The following is a 19,225-nucleotide window of genomic DNA, read 5'->3' on the forward strand; positions in this document are numbered from 1 at the left end:
ATGGCGAGGTCAGAGGAAGTAAACAGTCATCCCCTGGAAAACCACGATGATGATGATGATAGGATTAATATAACCAAAGGAGAGCTCCGTAACCTGGTTAATACAGCTGTATCTAAAGCTGTAGAGGAGCAATTCAAGGAATATAGTGGAACTCATAGTAGTACCTCTTCGGTGCCTCACTCTAAGTCTGTTAGTAAGACTCATTCAAAAGCTCATAGCAAACCACCCTCTAAGAAAGATGGACCCAAGAAAGAGGATGTTGAACATTCCTCAAACCAACACAGTGTTCCATGTAAGAAAATAGTGTTCGATGATGAGCCACGTACCAAGTCTTGTACTTATAAGTACTTTGTTTCCTTCAAACCCCAGGATTTCACTGGGGAGAAAGGAGCAATAGATTGTATGACCTGGTTAGATGAAATGGACACTGTTGTTGATATCAGCGGTTGTGCTGAAAGGGATATAGTGAAGTATGTATCCCAATCGTTCAAGGGAGAGGCACTGGCATGGGAGAAGTCTCTCATTCAAGCTGCTGGGAAGATCCCACTCTAAAATATTTCATAGGAACAGTTTGTCGTTCTCATTAAAGAAAATTATTGTCCACAGCATGAAGTGGAAAGGATTGAGTCAGATTTCTTGTCTCTGGTAATGAAGAACCTAGATTACCAAGCATACCTTACAAGCTTCAACACCATGTCTAGACTGGTTCCTTACCTTGTGACACCAGAACCTAAGAGGATTGCTCGCTTCATTGGGGGATTAGCCCCAGAAATCAAAGCCAGTGTTAAGGCTTCGAGACCTGCTACTTTTAGATCAGCTGCTGATCTATCTCTATCCCTCACCTTAGATGCGGTCAGGTTAAGATCGCTCAAGAACTCTGAAGAGAGTAAGAGGAAGCGTGAGGAGGATAGCTCACGAGGGTCGGAGAAGAAGCATAAGGGAAACACTGACTCTAGAAAGTTTGGGTCTGGAAAGAATAGTCAGCAAACTGAAGAAAAGCCAAAGTGCACAACTTGCCAAAAACGCCACTTTGGAAAATGCAGGCTTGAGACCAAGTCTCAATCAGGACCACCTGCGTGTGGGTTGTGCAAGTCTAAAGAGCACAAGACTGTTGACTGTAAGAGGATTAAAGATGCTACCTGCTACGGCTGTAATGAGAAAGGGCACATTAAGACTAACTGCCCTAAATACGCAAAGAAGCCTGAGGTAGCCAAGAAGACCAATGCTAGGGTCTTCCAAATGAACGTGCATGAGGCAATTCAGGACGACAATGTGATCACAGGTACTTTCCTCGTAAATGATGTAATGCTAGAGTACTGTTTGATTCTGGCGCTGATAAGTCGTTCATAGATAACAAGTTTGGTAAGTTGCTGAATTTACCTGTTAAAACCTTAAGTGTGAAATATGAGGTGGAGTTAGCCGATGGAACCTTAGAAACCGCCTCAACCATGTTAGATGGATGTGTTATATCTTTTAGGAACCACTCTTTTCCTTTGACCTTGCTTCCTTTGAAGTTAGCTGGATTTGATATAGTATTCGGCATGGATTGGTTATCGCCTAACCAAGCCCAGATCATCTGCAACAAGAAGCAAGTGGTGATTAAGACTCCGTCTGGCGAGTCACTTACCATTCAGGGAGATACCCGATATGGATTACCTGGGCAAGTGTCTATGCATCAAGGCATCTAGATGCTTGAAGAAGGGTTGTGTCATTTACATGGCACAAGTGACTATTGATGAGCAGAAGCCCAAAGTTGAAGATATTCCAGTCATCTCTGAATATCCTGAAGTCTTTCCTGAAGAACTACCCGGGTTACCACCAGATAGGCAAGTAGAATTCAGAATTGATATCATCCCCGGAGCAGCACCTGTTGCTAGAGCACCTTATAGGTTGGCACCAACAGAGATGAAGGAATTGAGGACACAGCTAGATGATTTGCTAGCTAAGGGTTTCATTAGACCTAGCTCGTCTCCATGGGGAGCGCCAATTTTGTTTGTCAAGAAGAAGGATGGATCAATGCGTCTGTGCATTGATTACCGCGAGCTTAATAAAGTAACTATCAAAAATAGGTATCCTTTGCCCAGGATCGACGATCTGTTCGATCAACTACAAGGAGCAAGCTACTTCTCTAAGATTGATTTGAGGTCAGGCTATCATCAATTGAAGGTTAAAGATGAAGACGTACACAAGACTGCATTTAGGACTCGCTATGGTCGTTACGAGTTCCTAGTGATGCCTTTTGGGCTCACTAATGCACCTGCCGCATTCATGGATCTCATGAATTGCGTCTGCAAGCCTTATTTGGATAAATTTGTCATTGTTTTCATCGATGACATCCTCATTTACTTGAAGAGCCAAGCTGACCACAAGAAGCATCTCCGTTGCATTCTAAAACTGCTTCATCAAGAAAAGCTTTATGCCAAGTTCTCGAAGTGTGAATTTTGGGTTCGTGAAGTCCAATTCCTTGGACATGTTGTCAGTGAGCGTGGTATCCAAGTAGATCCTGCTAAGATTGAAGCTATCATGAACTGGCAAGAGCCAAAGACGCCTACAGAGATTCACAGTTTCCTAGGACTGGTAGGCTACTATAGGCGATTTATAGAAAACTTCTCAAGAATTGCAGCACCCCTGACTCTTCTCACCCGCAAGAATAGTAAGTTTGATTGGGGGCCTAAGCAGCAAGAGTCTTTCGACATTCTGAAGCAGAAGTTAAGCAACGCTCCTGTACTGACGTTGCCTGAAGGAATTGAAGAGTTTGTAGTATATTGTGATGCATCGCACACCGGGATGGGGTGTGTGCTTATGCAAAAAGGCAAGGTCATTGCCTATGCTTCACGTCAGTTAAAGGTGCACGAAAGGAATTACACCACCCATGACTTGGAGCTAGGTGCCGTTGTATTTGCACTAAAGCTTTGTAGGCACTATCTGTATGGGACTAAGTGTGTGATCTATTCCGATCACAAGAGCCTTCAACATTTGTTTAATCAGAAGGACTTGAATATGAGGCAGCGACGATGGATGGAAACTTTAAACGATTATGATTGTGAAATAAGATACCATCCATGCAAGGCAAATGTGGTTGTTGATGCCTTAAGCAGAAAGGAAAGGGTAAAGCCTATAAGAATCAATGCCAAGAGCATCGAGATAAAGAATAGCTTGAATGAAAGGTTGTTAGGTGCGCAGAAGGAAGCTGTGCTAGAAACTAACTACCCTGATGAAAAGCTAGGAGTAACTGAGGAGCAGTTATCCTATGGCAAGGACGGAATCCTAAGGTTAAATGGACGAATATGGGTTCTAGTTTATGGAGGACTTCGGGATGTTATCCTCCAGGAAGCCCGCAGTTCCAAATATTCCGTTCATCCTGGAGCTGATAAGATGTACCAGGATTTAAAGGCAAATTATTGGTGGAAAGGCTTGAAGAAGTCTATAGCTGCCTATGTAGCTAAATGCTTGACGTGTGCTCAAGTCAAAGCTGAGCATCAGAAACCGTCAGGTTTGCTACAACAGCCTGCAATTCCCACTTGGAAATGGGAAATGGTGACGATGGATTTCATCACCAAGTTGCCAAAGACTAAGAAAGGAAATGATACTATTTGGGTGATAGTAAATAGACTGACTAAGTCAGCACATTTCCTACCTATTAAGGAAACTTACAGCTCTGACATGTTAGCCCAGTTGTATGTTGACAAAATTGTATCCTTGCATGGCGTACCAGTATCTATTATCTCTGACAGGGATACTAGATATACATCTCATTTTTGGAAAAGTTTCCAACAGTCCTTGGGCACGCAGTTGAACTTTAGTACGGCTTACCATCCTCAGACGGATGGGCAGAGTGAGCATACTATCCAAACTTTGGAAGACATGCTACGTGCATGTGTAATTTATTTAGGCGGTAGCTGGGATAAGCACCTGCCATTGGTCGAGTTCTCCTACAATAATAGCTACCATACAAGTATTCAGGCTGCGCCTTTTGAGGCATTATATGGTAGGAAATGCAGAACGCCCATCTGTTGGGCAGAAGTAGGAGATACTCAATTATTGGGACCTGGAATAGTCTTCGAGACTACGGACGAGATTGTCCAGATTCGTGATCGCCAGAAAGCTGCCAGGGATAGGCAGAAGAGTTATGCTGATAAAAGGTGAAAACCTCTCAAGTTTGAGGTTGGTGATAAAGTCCTGCTTAAAGTATCACCCTAGAAGGGAGTGATGCGATTTGGTAAGAAAGGCAAGTTAAGCCCAATGTATATAGGTCCATTCGAGATCATCGAATGTGTTGGATCAGTGGCTTATAAGTTAAACTTGCCTGAGGAGCTCAGTGGTATTCACAATGTGTTCCACATCTGCAATCTGAAGAAATGTCTAGCTGATGACTCGCTAGTCATACCACACACAGATGTGCATATAGATGAGAGCTTGAAATTTGTGGAAAAACCTGTATCGATTGAGGATAGGCAGGTTAAGAAGCTTCGAAGGAAGCATGTACCTATTGTAAAGGTCAAATGGGATGCCCGCAGAGGTCCCGATTATACGTGGGAGTTAGAGTCCACAATGAAAGAAAAGTACCCTCATTTATTTCAGTAAATCTTGAGGGCGAGATTTCTTTTAAGGGGGTGAGGATGTAACACCTCGAAAATTCATGTCCAATATTGTGACAACACGCAATTCGAACCTATTTTGTGTAACGATACATGCTTATGTGATTTATTATAATTATTAATTATTATGATTCTGTGCTGTGTGTAATAAAATGTATGTATGTATATAATGGCCCGAAAGCACAACGGAACCGAACCGCACAACCATCACTCGAACGCACAAGGCCATTGGGCCGTATTGCTTGCACTCGGATCAAAAGGGCAGCCCAAGTGTGGGTCGGCCCATCCCCTTAAACCGATTAACACATGAGTGTTGAAACCATCTCACGTTTTATCAAAAACAAACACACACACAAACCCTAGCTCTTCTCTCTCTCCCTCTCACGAACCGAAGGCAGCCACCCTCCTCGAAGTTCATAGGATTCGGATCTTTCCTTGAAACGGTTAGTGCCCTATGTTTTGTTACATGTTACTGTGATTCATGTTTTGATATGATGGTTAGAGTTGTAGACATGATTGATATTCTTGCTAGTCGGCCCACATATAGATTGAATGATAGTGTTCATGAGATCGTCTTGTTATGAATGTTAATGATTCCTGATGCATGCTAATATGTTTTAGTGTTATGATTATTGTTCTTGTTTTGACTCGGTTAGGATTCATGTGATTTGGATGCTAGAATGCTTGTTTGATTGAATATGTTGCGATGTTGTTCATACGAATCGGATTAGGGTTCATAAGAAAAGTTGAGATAAAAACCGTTTTGATCGATGATGTCTAGAATAGAAGTTGTTAATTGATTGATGTAAACATGGAAACCTTGAAACTGATAAATTGGTTGTAACCGAATTGCTTGATTATTGGAATGTTTGAATTGGTCGCACAAGACCTCTTGACCGTACAAGAGGTCCACTCGCACAAGGAGCTTAATCGCACAAGACCACACGTACAAGCTGTCCGGATCGCACAAGGGAAACCGGGTCGCACAAGCCAAACTTGGGTTATTTAGTTGAACCGATATTGGACTGCGTGTGTTATTGGGCCGAACAAGTCCAAATTCAGATCGCACAACCCAAGCAGATCGCACAAGTCTGCTTGGATCGCACAAGGCCACATATATGTTGACTGTTTGGGCCGGACAGTGATTGGGCTGGTCCAGTCCGATCGCACAAATCCAGCGGATCGCACAACTTATACATTTTCACTTTGGGCCGTATGTGTTTGGGCTGTTTATCTATTTGGGCCGATTACCATTGGACATATAATTGCACAAGTTGAATGTGTTGCTTGACTGTTAAATGTTGCCATGATCCATTCGTGTTTGTAACGTGTTAACTCTGTGTAACCATACGTGCTTTACTTGAACCGAACCTGACTCGTATGGTAATCCTGTTAGGACGTGATTGACCACTTTTAATTCAAGTAACTTTGGTATAATCTGCCGAGCAAACCAAGGTGAGTTCAATGCATTTTCCCAAGCATGCGTCCCGGTGGTTTGGGACAACTGGTAAACATTTGGAAGGGAAACTTTGGGTAAACAACTTAATCGGTTTTGGGTATTGAACATGGAATCTATCATCGGATTGCCTGGAGGGCAATGGGGGTAATTAGTTGATAGCGCTATTAGGTGGGAAACCTCACACCGGGCCGTAAGGACGGGGTGAACTAATTATCTGGGTTTCACTATGGTTGTTAAGAGGCACACTCCTCGGTTACGTAAGGGCGTTTTCCCTAGGGTAACTAGCGTGAACAACATAGTGGGTTGCTAAGAGGCATACTCCTCGGTTACGTAAGGGCGTACTCCCTAGGGTAACTAGCATGAGCAACATCGTAACACAACTTTGAATCACATTAACATACACCTGGTAACACAACACGTTAACAAGACCTTGAACTCACCAGCGTAGTCTGACACACTTGTTTGCATGCTTGTAGGTCGTTAACTTTGGAACATGGACTTGCTATCTGGGAGTGCTGGAGTGGTCATGGATCGAGGCTTTCGTATTATCTTATATTGATACATTGGTTTAAGTGTTATTACGAAACAATTGCTAAATAATTTATTATATGCTTCCGCTACACAACTTTTGGGAATTGTTATCATGTTTGACATTTTTATTGGTAATTAATAACATGTTTTATTTAAGTATTTATTATTGGTTCAATGTGATTGGTGGCTCGAACTCTGATGCGTAACACGCCTCGCGGGGTTTTCGCAGGTGGAGTTTTGGGGGTGTTACAGTTGGTATCAGAGCAACTGGTTATAGTGAACTAGGTTTTAAAACGTTTCGTAAAACCAGACTATAACCGAACATCTTCGAAAATCGATCATGACACTCGGCTCCAGATTGCAAGGTTCGTCTCTCTCACTTTATACATTATTTGCTTAGCAGTCACACACTCACAACATATATGAAATGAAACATTAAACAACATAGTGACTTGATAGTGTGACACTACTCTTTGACTCATGTGAATCATAGACTGAGAATAACATCTGTTGTGTCGCTTGAACGGGGGAAACTTTGAGCGCAAGCTAAGAGGCACTGGGATAAGCATGCAAATTGCCTTATTATTATGGGTGCACACTTAATAATAACGTGGGGTGCATGCAAGTCCCAGTGAGGCTTATCAAGCGTGAGAAGGGTTCTGCCTTGTTGTGTGTGAACTTGGTAGTACGTAGATATGAACATGATACTTGACTCCCATCTCGTTTCGATTTCTAAATCGGTTTATTCCCAACTATAGAAATATGAGTGGACGAGGACACGGATGTGGCAACATCAACATGACTCAGGCTGAGTTGACTGACCTAATCAATACCCGTGTGGCTGAGGCTTTAGCAGCCTATCAAGCTGGTACGGAATGTATCAAGTACTCTTACTCTCATATCGCGTACACGTCTTTTCACTTCTATAACGTGTTTCCTTCCATCATTTAGGCCAGCAAGCGCAACCCCAACCTAATCAACCTGCGTGTACGTTCAAAATGTTTATGGACTGTAAGCCACAGACCTTCACCGGGACTGAAGGGGCTGTGGGACTTCTAAGATGGTTCGAGAAAGCAGAGTCTGTGTTTGCTATCTGTAATTGTCCCGCTGGGGACAGGGTAAAATATGCTGCGGGTACCTTGGCGGATGGTGCCCTAACGTGGTGGAATGCCCAAGTCCAACTGTTGGGCATCGAGGCAGTAAATGCTACAACTTGGGATGACTTTAAAGAGCTGATTCGGGAAGAGTATTGTCCTCAGGACGAGGTCCAGAAGTTGGAAAACGAGTACTACGACTTGAAGATGGTTGGATCTGAAGTCGAAGCGTATGTGAAGCGATCGTATGAACTGGCCGACATGTGCCCGAACTTGTCCCGGCCTATGTCCCGGAGGATTGAGTTATTCATCAAAGGGTTGCCTCCGCGTGTGAAGAGTTTGGTCACTGCAGCCCATCTCAATGATTTAACACAGATTGTTCGTCTGACTCATAAGATTGTGGACCAAGAGGTCGAGAGCAATTCGTTACCCCCGCGCATTTCAGCCACTGCTGCTGCGGCACCCACTGCTACTACATCTGCTAATGATAACAAACGGAAGTGGAGCGACTACGGCAAAGCACCCAGTGCTGGTCAGACTCAGAAAAGGCCAGACAACAACAACAACCGCGGCATCAGCCAGTCGTCTTCTGTCAATCAAGGCCAGGGAAGTGGCCACAGCCAGGGTTCGTATGCAGGGAGAAAGCCACGGTGTAACAGGTGTGGCTATCATCATTTTGGGCCGTGTGGTCGGACGTGTAACAAGTGTGGTAAGACGGGCCATGAGGCCAGGGATTGTAGGGCCTCACAACCCAAACACTAGCAGCAACAGAACCAGCAAAACCAGAGACAACAGGGGCAACCACCCCAGTAGAACCAGGGCTTCAGGAAGGGGTGCTATCAGTGTGGTGATGAGGGCCACTTTAAGCGGGATTGCCCTCAGTTAAACCAGAACGCCAACGACAACAACCGCCCGAATAATAACAATGCTGGGAACAATAACAACAACAACGGCAATAATGGGGGAAATGGTGCTCGCGGCAGAGTGTTCCAGCTTGGAGCAGGGGATGCCAGGAATGACGGCAACGTTGTAACTGGTACGTTTCCTGTTAACAATCGTATTGCTTCTGTATTATTTGATTCGGGTGCCGATTGGAGTTATGTGTCCCTAGAGTTTAGTCAACGATTAGGGATAACCCCAGCACCTTTAGAAGTTAAACAAGTAGTAGAACTAGCAGATGGTAAAACGATAGAAGCCTCGAATGTCCTTTTTGGATGCAAACTAGATCTCGTGGGTCAGGTGTTTGACATTGACCTCCTTCCCATTACACTCGGTAGTTTTGACATAGTAGTAGGGATGGATTGGTTGTCTAAGCACCAAGCAGAAATTTTGTGTAAGGAGAAAGTTGTGCGTATTCCTCTCCCTGATGGGGAGTCACTGTTAGTTCAAGGGCATCGTAGTGGGACGATGGTTGGGATTATCACGGCCATGCGTGCACAACAGTATCTACAAAAGGGGTATCCTGCACTGTTAGCGTTAGTTACCAACGCTCAGTCTGAAGAGAGTAAGATCGAGGATCTACCAGTGGTGCGAGAATTCGCTGATGTGTTCCCAGAGGAGCTACCAGGGTTACCTCCCCACCGTCAAGTAGAATTTCAGATTGATCTTGCGCCGGGAGCGGCTCCAATTGCTCGAGCTCCTTACCGGCTAGCACCTGGAGAGTTACAGGAGTTGTCCAATCAACTACAGGAGTTGTTGGATAGGGGTTTCATTCGACCCAGTTCGTCGCCTTGGGGAGCCCCAGTTCTGTTCGTAAAGAAGAAAGACGGGTCATTCCGTATGTGTATCGACTATCGAGAGCTCAACAAGGTGACCATTAAGAACCGCTATCCGTTACCACGCATCGACGACTTGTTTGACCAGCTGCAAGGGTCAAGTTTCTATTCCAAGATCGACTTAAGATCGGGGTATCACCAGGTAAGGGTTAGGGAAGAGGATGTTCCCAAGACGGCTTTTCGAACGCGCTATGGACACTACGAGTTTTTGGTTATGCCGTTTGGATTGACTAATGCACCAGCGGTTTTCATGGATCTCATGAACCGCCTATGTAAGCCATATCTTGACGAGTTTGTTATAGTGTTTATTGACGACATCTTAGTCTATTCCAAGAACAAAGAAGATCACGAGCGTCACCTACGTCTCATCTTGGAACTTTTGAGAAGGGAACAGTTGTATGCGAAATTTTCTAAGTGCGACTTTTGGATTCGAGAAGTGCACTTCCTTGGGCATGTTGTTAACGAGAAAGGGATACATGTGGATCCTGCGAAGGTGGATGCAGTTAAGAATTGGGCGGCACCAAAGACTCCGTCTGAGGTGCGACAATTTCTTGGTCTCGCAGGGTATTATCGAAGGTTCATTAAAGATTTCTCGAAAATCGCGCAACCTCTCACCTCGCTGACACAGAAGAACACGACGTACTCTTGGGGAACGAAGCAAGAAGAGGCTTTCCAAGTTCTGAAACAGAGACTTTGCAGTGCACCAATCTTGTCTTTACCAGAGGGCACCGAAGATTTTGTGGTATATTGTGACGCGTCAATTCAGGGTCTCGGTTGCGTGTTGATGCAACGCGAGAAGGTAATAGCTTATGCTTCTCGCCAGCTGAAGGTGCACGAGAAGAACTACACGACACACGACTTGGAGTTAGGAGCGGTGGTATTTGCGTTGAAGATTTGGAGGCACTATCTGTACGGTACCAAATGCACCATCTACACCGACCATAGGAGTCTTCAGCACATCTTCGACCAGAAAGAATTGAATATGCGACAACGACGATGGGTGGAACTATTGAACGATTATGAATGTGCCATCAAGTATCATCCGGGCAAGGTGAACGTTGTAGCCGACGCCCTCAGCAGAAAGGATAATGCACCTAGGCGTGTGCGAGCATTGCAACTCACGATCCAGTCCAACCTTCCTTCCCAGATACGAGACGCTCAGTTAGAAGCGTTGAAACCAGAGAACGTTCGAGCTGAAGCTTTACGTGGCTCGAGGCAACGACTAGAACGAAAGGAAGACGGTGCTTACTACGTAACTGGACGCATTTGGGTCCCATTCTTTGGCAACTTACGAGAACTTGTAATGGAAGAGGCACATAAATCACGCTACTCTGTACATCCTGGATCAGATAAGATGTACCACGACTTGAAAACTACCTACTGTTGGCCCAGCAAGAAAGCTCATATAGCAACCTACGTCAGCAAATGTTTGACTTGTGCTAAAGTCAAAGCGGAACATCAAAAGCCCTCAGGTCTACTGCAGCAACCAGAGATACCCACCTGGAAGTGGGAACAGATCGCCATGGATTTCGTGACAGGACTACCAAGAACTCAGGCTGGGAATGACACCATTTGGGTGATTGTTGATCGCCTCACGAAATCAGCACACTTCCTAGCAATCAAGGAAACAGACAAATTCTCTCAGCTGGCAGCAGTGTATCTTAAAGAGGTGGTTTCTAGGCATGGGGTGCCAACTTCTATCATTTCAGACCGAGATCCGCGTTTCACTTCAGAGTTATGGCAGTCAATGCATAAATCGTTTGGTTCCCAACTCGACATGAGCACCGCTTATCACCCGCAGACGGATGGTCAAAGCGAGCGCACCATCCAGACACTTGAAGACATGTTGCGGGCGTGTGTGATTGATTTTGGGAAAGGGTGGGAGAAACACTTGCCATTGATAGAGTTCTCCTACAACAACAGCTACCATACAAGCATTAAGGCAGCTCCCTTCGAAGCACTGTACGGACGGAAATGTCGTTCACCTCTCTGTTGGCATGAGGTGGGTGATAGTCAGATCACAGGCCCTGAGTTTGTTCTTGAGGCATCAGAAAGCATTGTGCAGATCCGAAACCGTATGGCCGCAGCTCGCGACCGTCAAAAAAGCTACGCTGACAAGCGTAGTAAACCGCTGGAATTTGAAGTTAATGACCGCGTTATGTTAAAGGTTTCACCCTGGAAGGGTGTGGTGCGTTTTGGGAAACGCGGCAAACTAAACCCCCGTTATGTAGGACCATTCAAAATTTTAGAACGGATTGGAAAGGTGGCCTACAGGTTGGAATTACCCGTTGAGTTGGGTAATGTCCATGATGTGTTTCACGTATCGCAGTTAAAGAAGTGTTTGGCTGATGAAACACTAGTTATACCATTTCAAGAGCTGAAGATAGATGACAAATTGCAGTTTGTCGAAGAACCAATTGAGATTATGGATCGGGAAGTTAAAGTTCGCAAACACAGCCGTATACCGATTGTGAGAGTTCGTTGGAACTCAAGACGTGGTCCAGAGTTCACGTGGGAACGCGAGGACCAGATGAAACTTAAGTATCCACATTTATTCCCCAAAGATCAGGCAAAACCTAGCAAACTTAATGTTGATGCAACTAGTGAATTTCGGGACGAAATTCCCATTCAAGTGGGGGATGATGTGACACCCCAGGAAAACTAGTGAACAATATAGCTTACGTTAGTGAGTGCATACCAAATTTCGGGACGAAATTTCTTTTTAGTTGGGGATACTGTGACAACACGCAATTCGAACCTATTTTGTGTAACGATACATGCTTATGTGATTTATTATAATTATTAATTGTTATGATTCTGTGCTGTGTGTAATAAAATGTATGTATGTATATAATGGCCCGAAAGCACAACGGAACCGAACCGCACAACCATCACTCGAACGCACAAGGCCATTGGGCCGTATTGCTTGCACTCGGATCAAAAGGGCAGCCCAAGTGTGGGTCGGCCCATCCCCTTAAACCGATTAACACATGAGTGTTGAAACCATCTCACGTTTTATCAAAAACAAACACACACACAAACCCTAGCTCTTCTCTCTCTCCCTCTCACGAACCGAAGGCAGCCACCCTCCTCGAAGTTCATAGGATTCGGATCTTTCCTTGAAACGGTTAGTGCCCTATGTTTTGTTACATGTTACTGTGATTCATGTTTTGATATGATGGTTAGAGTTGTAGACATGATTGATATTCTTGCTAGTCGGCCCACATATAGATTGAATGATAGTGTTCATGAGATCGTCTTGTTATGAATGTTAATGATTCCTGATGCATGCTAATATGTTTTAGTGTTATGATTATTGTTCTTGTTTTGACTCGGTTAGGATTCATGTGATTTGGATGCTAGAATGCTTGTTTGATTGAATATGTTGCGATGTTGTTCATACGAATCGGATTAGGGTTCATAAGAAAAGTTGAGATAAAAACCATTTTGATCGATGATGTCTAGAATAGAAGTTGTTAATTGATTGATGTAAACATGGAAACCTTGAAACTGATAAATTGGTTGTAACCGAATTGCTTGATTATTGGAATGTTTGAATTGGTCGCACAAGACCTCTTGACCGTACAAGAGGTCCACTCGCACAAGGAGCTTAATCGCACAAGACCACACGTACAAGCTGTCCGGATCGCACAAGGGAAACCGGGTCGCACAAGCCAAACTTGGGTTATTTAGTTGAACCGATATTGGACTGCGTGTGTTATTGGGCCGAACAAGTCCAAATTCAGATCGCACAACCCAAGCAGATCGCACAAGTCTGCTTGGATCGCACAAGGCCACATATATGTTGACTGTTTGGGCCGGACAGTGATTGGGCTGGGCCAGTCCGATCGCACAAATCCAGCGGATCGCACAACTTATACATTTTCACTTTGGGCCGTATGTGTTTGGGCTGTTTATCTATTTGGGCCGATTACCATTGGACATATAATTGCACAAGTTGAATGTGTTGCTTGACTGTTAAATGTTGCCATGATCCATTCGTGTTTGTAACGTGTTAACTCTGTGTAACCATACGTGCTTTACTTGAACCGAACCTGACTCGTGTGGTAATCCTGTTAGGACGTGATTGACCACTTTTAATTCAAGTAACTTTGGTATAATCTGCCGAGCAAACCAAGGTGAGTTCAATGCATTTTCCCAAGCATGCGTCCCGGTGGTTTGGGACAACTGGTAAACATTTGGAAGGGAAACTTTGGGTAAACAACTTAATCGGTTTTGGGTATTGAACATGGAATCTATCATCGGATTGCCTGGAGGGCAATGGGGGTAATTAGTTGATAGCGCTATTAGGTGGGAAACCTCACACCGGGCCGTAAGGACGGGGTGAACTAATTATCTGGGTTTCACTATGGTTGTTAAGAGGCACACTCCTCGGTTACGTAAGGGCGTTTTCCCTAGGGTAACTAGCGTGAACAACATAGTGGGTTGCTAAGAGGCACACTCCTCGGTTACGTAAGGGCGTACTCCCTAGGGTAACTAGCATGAGCAACATCGTAACACAACTTTGAATCACATTAACATACACCTGGTAACACAACACGTTAACAAGACCTTGAACTCACCAGCGTAGTCTGACACACTTGTTTGCATGCTTGTAGGTCGTTAACTTTGGAACATGGACTTGCTATCTGGGAGTGCTGGAGTGGTCATGGATCGAGGCTTTCGTATTATCTTATATTGATACATTGGTTTAAGTGTTATTACGAAACAATTGCTAAATAATTTATTATATGCTTCCGCTACACAACTTTTGGGAATTGTTATCATGTTTGATATTTTTATTGGTAATTAATAACATGTTTTATTTAAGTATTTATTAGTGGTTCAATGTGATTGGTGGCTCGAACTCTGATGCGTAACACGCCTCGCGGGGTTTCCGCAGGTGGAGTTTTGGGGGTGTTACAAATATCATATCGACACGTGTCATGGACTTAAAACGTGTAAAGGAATGAATTAGAGGGACTAAAGTTGACAAACGGGGAATCTATGTGTGTAAAAGGATTCAAAATGTCAACGATAAATAAATATGTCTTTCAATAACCTACATGATGTAAATACCCTTAAACGAATAAATCATGGATCATACGAAGCTAATCGTGAAAGAAAGTCAGGAATTACAAACTACAGGGGCTAAATGTGTCAACATGTTTAAAGTATACCTCTGAGTGATCTTTTAGCAGACCCGAAGCTTTGTAATGATAAATTATACTCACAAGAATGTGTGATAAAAATTTCACAAGGTTTCGATAAAGTATGAGAAAGTTATGACAATATTCGTATACGAGGGGTTAAAAGCGTCAATATTGGAATTTAAGACTTTTCGGTGAACGTATGAATAACCGGGGACTAAACAAAGTTGGTTTATGACTTGGGATCCTTAAAAGTCAAGTTTGGGGGTTTATAGTGCAAGAAATAAGCTTAAAATCAAGTTTGGAAGGACCAGGGACCAAAATTGCAACTTATGAAAATTTGTAACCGGATCAGACTGGCCATGCGGGGCGTGTAAGATCCTTATGGATCCTTACGCGGGCCGCCTAAGGTCCCCAGATGCAGAAATAAGCACAGCTGTCTGTTCCAGCCCGTTTAACCGACTTAAAATGGTTGTTTTTGACTCTATGGGCTTGTTTGCTGGTATATTAAGGCCTAGGGACACTTGGAATGATCCCATAACAATCCTAGACTTGTTTGGCATGATCAAATTGATCCAAGAAACCTATATAAAGCCATGAACGTTGGGTTTTTCAATTGCTCATTCACTTGTAACCATCACAACTCACTTCTTGGAGGTTCGTGGAGCTCAAGCATCTTTCCTAGAGATCATTAGTTGTGATTAGGACTATTGTAAGTATGCTTAACCTCCTTCAATTCAGTTTTGCTTAGTTTATTAGCGTTTAGTCAAACCGTCGTAATTAACGTTTGACTTCGTCATTAATCTTAATTGCTCCCGTCAAATTTCATTATGAAAGTACCTATGAGTTGGTAATTATGTGGGCATTAAACCCCTAAAAGGTCACCCTCTGATTCCCACTCTAATTAGGTCAATTGTCGAGTCAAACTTGATTATTAAAAGTCAACAGAAAGCTAATTTTCGAATAAATGCATAATTAGCAATGTAGAAGCTATGAAACCTATTTTGACCTTAATATAACTTTGTAATTAACATAAGAACATGTCTAAACATGTTCAACTCGACAATTTTCAGTTTAAGCTCGGTTCGGGACCGAAAGTCGCATAGTTTGACTTATGCTTTGACTTTCAGTTCTGACCTGTTTGAGCATGAATTAGGAATGCCTTGGAGCTCTATTAGGACCAAGTTACCTATAAGTATAACTCTCTGAGATTATACAACTTGGTTCATTAGTTATCCGATTCATATGCATGATTCCGTTAAATGCTTAAATGTTGACTATTATGCCCTCATGACCTTAAAACATGAATTTTGAAAATGTAAAAGAGTGGAAACCTTAGGTACTGATTTATAAACTTGTCCCTAGAATTTGACATCAGTTTGAGGTCTAGATTAAGGGTTATGCTCGTTAGCGTAATTAGAAAGCTTTTTAGTAATTAAACCGAATAATTAGCATATAGCCTATCTAAACCTAATTTTTGATACCAAACTTATTACCCACTGATGTAATATAATATTTTGGGATTTTTGAAGATTTTTATTTATTTTTAGGCTGAGCATAACATAGAGTTCTAAGCTTAATTCGGTAATTGCCGGTTTTGCCCTTTTGGGCTATAGAATAAGTTTTACAAATCCTTTTGACCCCAAACCTTTTTCTACTGATCTAATATGATAAATGAAGTATTTTGAGCCTTCTGGAATAATAAAAATATCAGCTTTTCTTTAAAAACCCGGAAATGGCTCCAAATCGTCTTTTTAAGCGTTTTTAACGCATAGTATATATTAAAACCATTTTATAAATATAAGGTTTGATGCTTACTGATATTTTTAGTAAATATTTACATTCTAACAGTAAGGAAAGGTCTCAAGCTCAGATTTCTGATTTTGACCTTTTAGGCTTATGTGAAATTACCAAAATGCCCTTAAGATGCATAGTTTGGTTTTAAGTTATAAATTTCACGAATAAGTTATACCCTACTGATATAACCTAGTAAATTAAGTATTTTTACTAATTGAATCAGACCTGAAACTCAGAATTATATTCAAACTCTTTTATAACCTTTTAAATGACCAAAATACCCTTTTGAGGCGCAATTTGAGTTTAAAATCATTTTGGGCATAATAGAAGACATCCTACTGATGTCACAACATATTTGAAGCATATTAACTTGTGGAACATGTTCATGACTCTTATGGTTACCGTTACACACTTTTCGCGTTCGGATCGGCTTATGTAACTAGTTTGCATATATTAGCCGAAACGGGTCAAACCATATCCTTTTTGTCTCAATATCCAGAATGTGATTAAGTTACCCATATTAAACAAGCATGCAAGCTTGTCGGGTCAAAACCACATTCTAAACCGGTCTTCGCTTTATCATGCGTTTGAACCGTGTCTTCCTTTTGAAAACTAACCGGTCTAAGTCTAAGCTTAATTAAAGACCCGTTAGAATTCTAATAGGTAATTAAAAACCTTCGTTCCAGATTAGGAGCCCAGTAAAAGCTACGTGCACTTGTTGTATTTGATTTATACTTTGCTCAGGTAAATACCCTTAACTTATTTTCTCTATACGGGCTTGGGATATGGTACTATAAAAGTATCGCTTGGTCGGGTGTATGTAGTCATTTAAATCGTATTGTGATTGATGTATTTACATAACCTGTTTGATATGTATTATTTGGTGTATGGCCCTTGGGGGTTAAATGACCATGTCCCGGATATCCTTGGCATCATTCATGAAATGGCCACGACCTAAGCACGGGTGTAGGTGTACACCTGACTGTTGCATTATGTGAAAACTGGTATCCCACTATAAGGAATCGACCATGTGGGCATTATACCTGTGGCGTGTCAGTTAACTTAAGTCCGACCCTACAAACCGGCCCTAATGGACGACAAATGAGTAAAACTGTATACAAGATTATATTGAATAATTGTCCCAAGTTGTAAAATATTTTTGCCGAAGTGCATTCAAATTAATTTTCAAACTCTTTTCAAAATGAGTCAATTAAGTTGTATTTACCAGTGCAAACTGACGTATTTTCCAAAAAGGCTAAGTGCAGGTACTAGACGAAATAGGCTGGCTACTCCAGGCATCATTACTCAAGTCTCGCAAGCTTTAGATGTCAAAGTCTGTTGAACAGTTTTCCTTTTTATTTGATCCGCCTGTGGATCTGTTTCGACTGTTTTGTGATACTTAGACATTACAAATTATTCATTTGAAATAAATCTATCTTTTGCTTCCGCTGTGCATTTATATGTTGTGTTGTTTGACTATGATGATATCAATTACGTCACGATACTCCCCACCGGGCCCACCGGTGACACATGGAAAATAGGGGTGTGACAAGTGAGTCCCCTCTAATCAAGTCTGGAAACATGATCATTTCAGTTCAAGTTTTAAAAAATGTGACCAAAACTTCGCAAAAGAAAGCGAGCTCGGGCATGGCGGGTTCGGGGTCGTTTACAATGGCCAGTTAGACGAAGGCACAAAAATAGCAGTCAAAAGAATGGAATCTGGTGTGATTTGCAACAAAGCATTAGATGAATTTGAATCAGAAATTTCAAATTTAACAAAGGTTAGACACGGACATTTGGTGTTACTTTTAGGGTATTCAACTCAAGGGCTCAAAAGAATTCTTGTTTATGAATATATGCCTCAAGGTGAATTAAGTAGGCATCTATTTCTTTGGAAAAACTTCAAATTGGAACCAGTTTCTTGGGAAAGGAGATTTAGTATTGCATTGGATGTGGCTAGAGGTATGGAATATCTTCACTCTTTGGCTCATCAGAGCTCTATACACCGGGATCTTAAATCGTCCAATATTTTACTTTGCGATGTTTCGAGCCAAAGTTTCGGATTTCGGACCGGTGAAACTCGTCCCGGATGGTGGGAAGTCAATAATGACTCAGGTAGCTAGCTGGGACGTTTGGATACGTTGCCCCTAAATATGCTAGTAACAATCTCTTTTCTTTATATATATATATATATATATATATATATATATATATATATATATATATATATATATATATATATATATATATATATATATTGATATATATATAGGTAGAGGATCCTGTAAAAAGTCCAACTTTTGTGAGAAGCGTGAGAAATAATTTGGGAATGACAAGTGTCTCTTATCTTAATTAATTCAAAAGGGTATATTAGTAATTGTCCATTCTTATCAATTAATTGATTTCCAAAGATAACTGCCAAAAATATCAGGCGATATATTAGGGATGTGATTCGAATTCGATTTGTTCTACACATTTAATTGTTTACGGTAAGTTCTTGTTGTAGTGTTATATTCCCCAGTCAATAGTGTTATATTATGTACAGGTATCTTTAATCTCATTTTCATAGTGTTTTATCCCTATCAATAGTGTTTTATTCTGTATAGTGTCTTACAGTAAACAGATAGTGTTATATCTTTCTATAGTGTTTTATCATGTAATATACTGTTCCTTTTACTAGTGTTTTATCCTCATCAATAGTGTTTTATTCTGTATAGTGTCTTACAGTAAACAGATAGTGTTATATCTTCCTATAGTGTTTTTATCATGTAATATACTGTTCCTTTTCATAGTGTTTTATCCTCCATCAACAGTGTTTTAT

At 41.9% G+C, this 19,225-nt stretch overlaps 1 pseudogene; it reads left to right on the forward strand.

The window, feature by feature from the left end:
* Positions 1-19,225, forward strand: part of LOC118486487 — a 29,634-nt pseudogene continuing 10,409 nt past the window's right edge.

The sequence above is a fragment of the Helianthus annuus genome, chromosome 14, assembly GCF_002127325.2.
Source record: "Helianthus annuus cultivar XRQ/B chromosome 14, HanXRQr2.0-SUNRISE, whole genome shotgun sequence".
Lineage (NCBI taxonomy): Eukaryota > Viridiplantae > Streptophyta > Magnoliopsida > Asterales > Asteraceae > Helianthus > Helianthus annuus.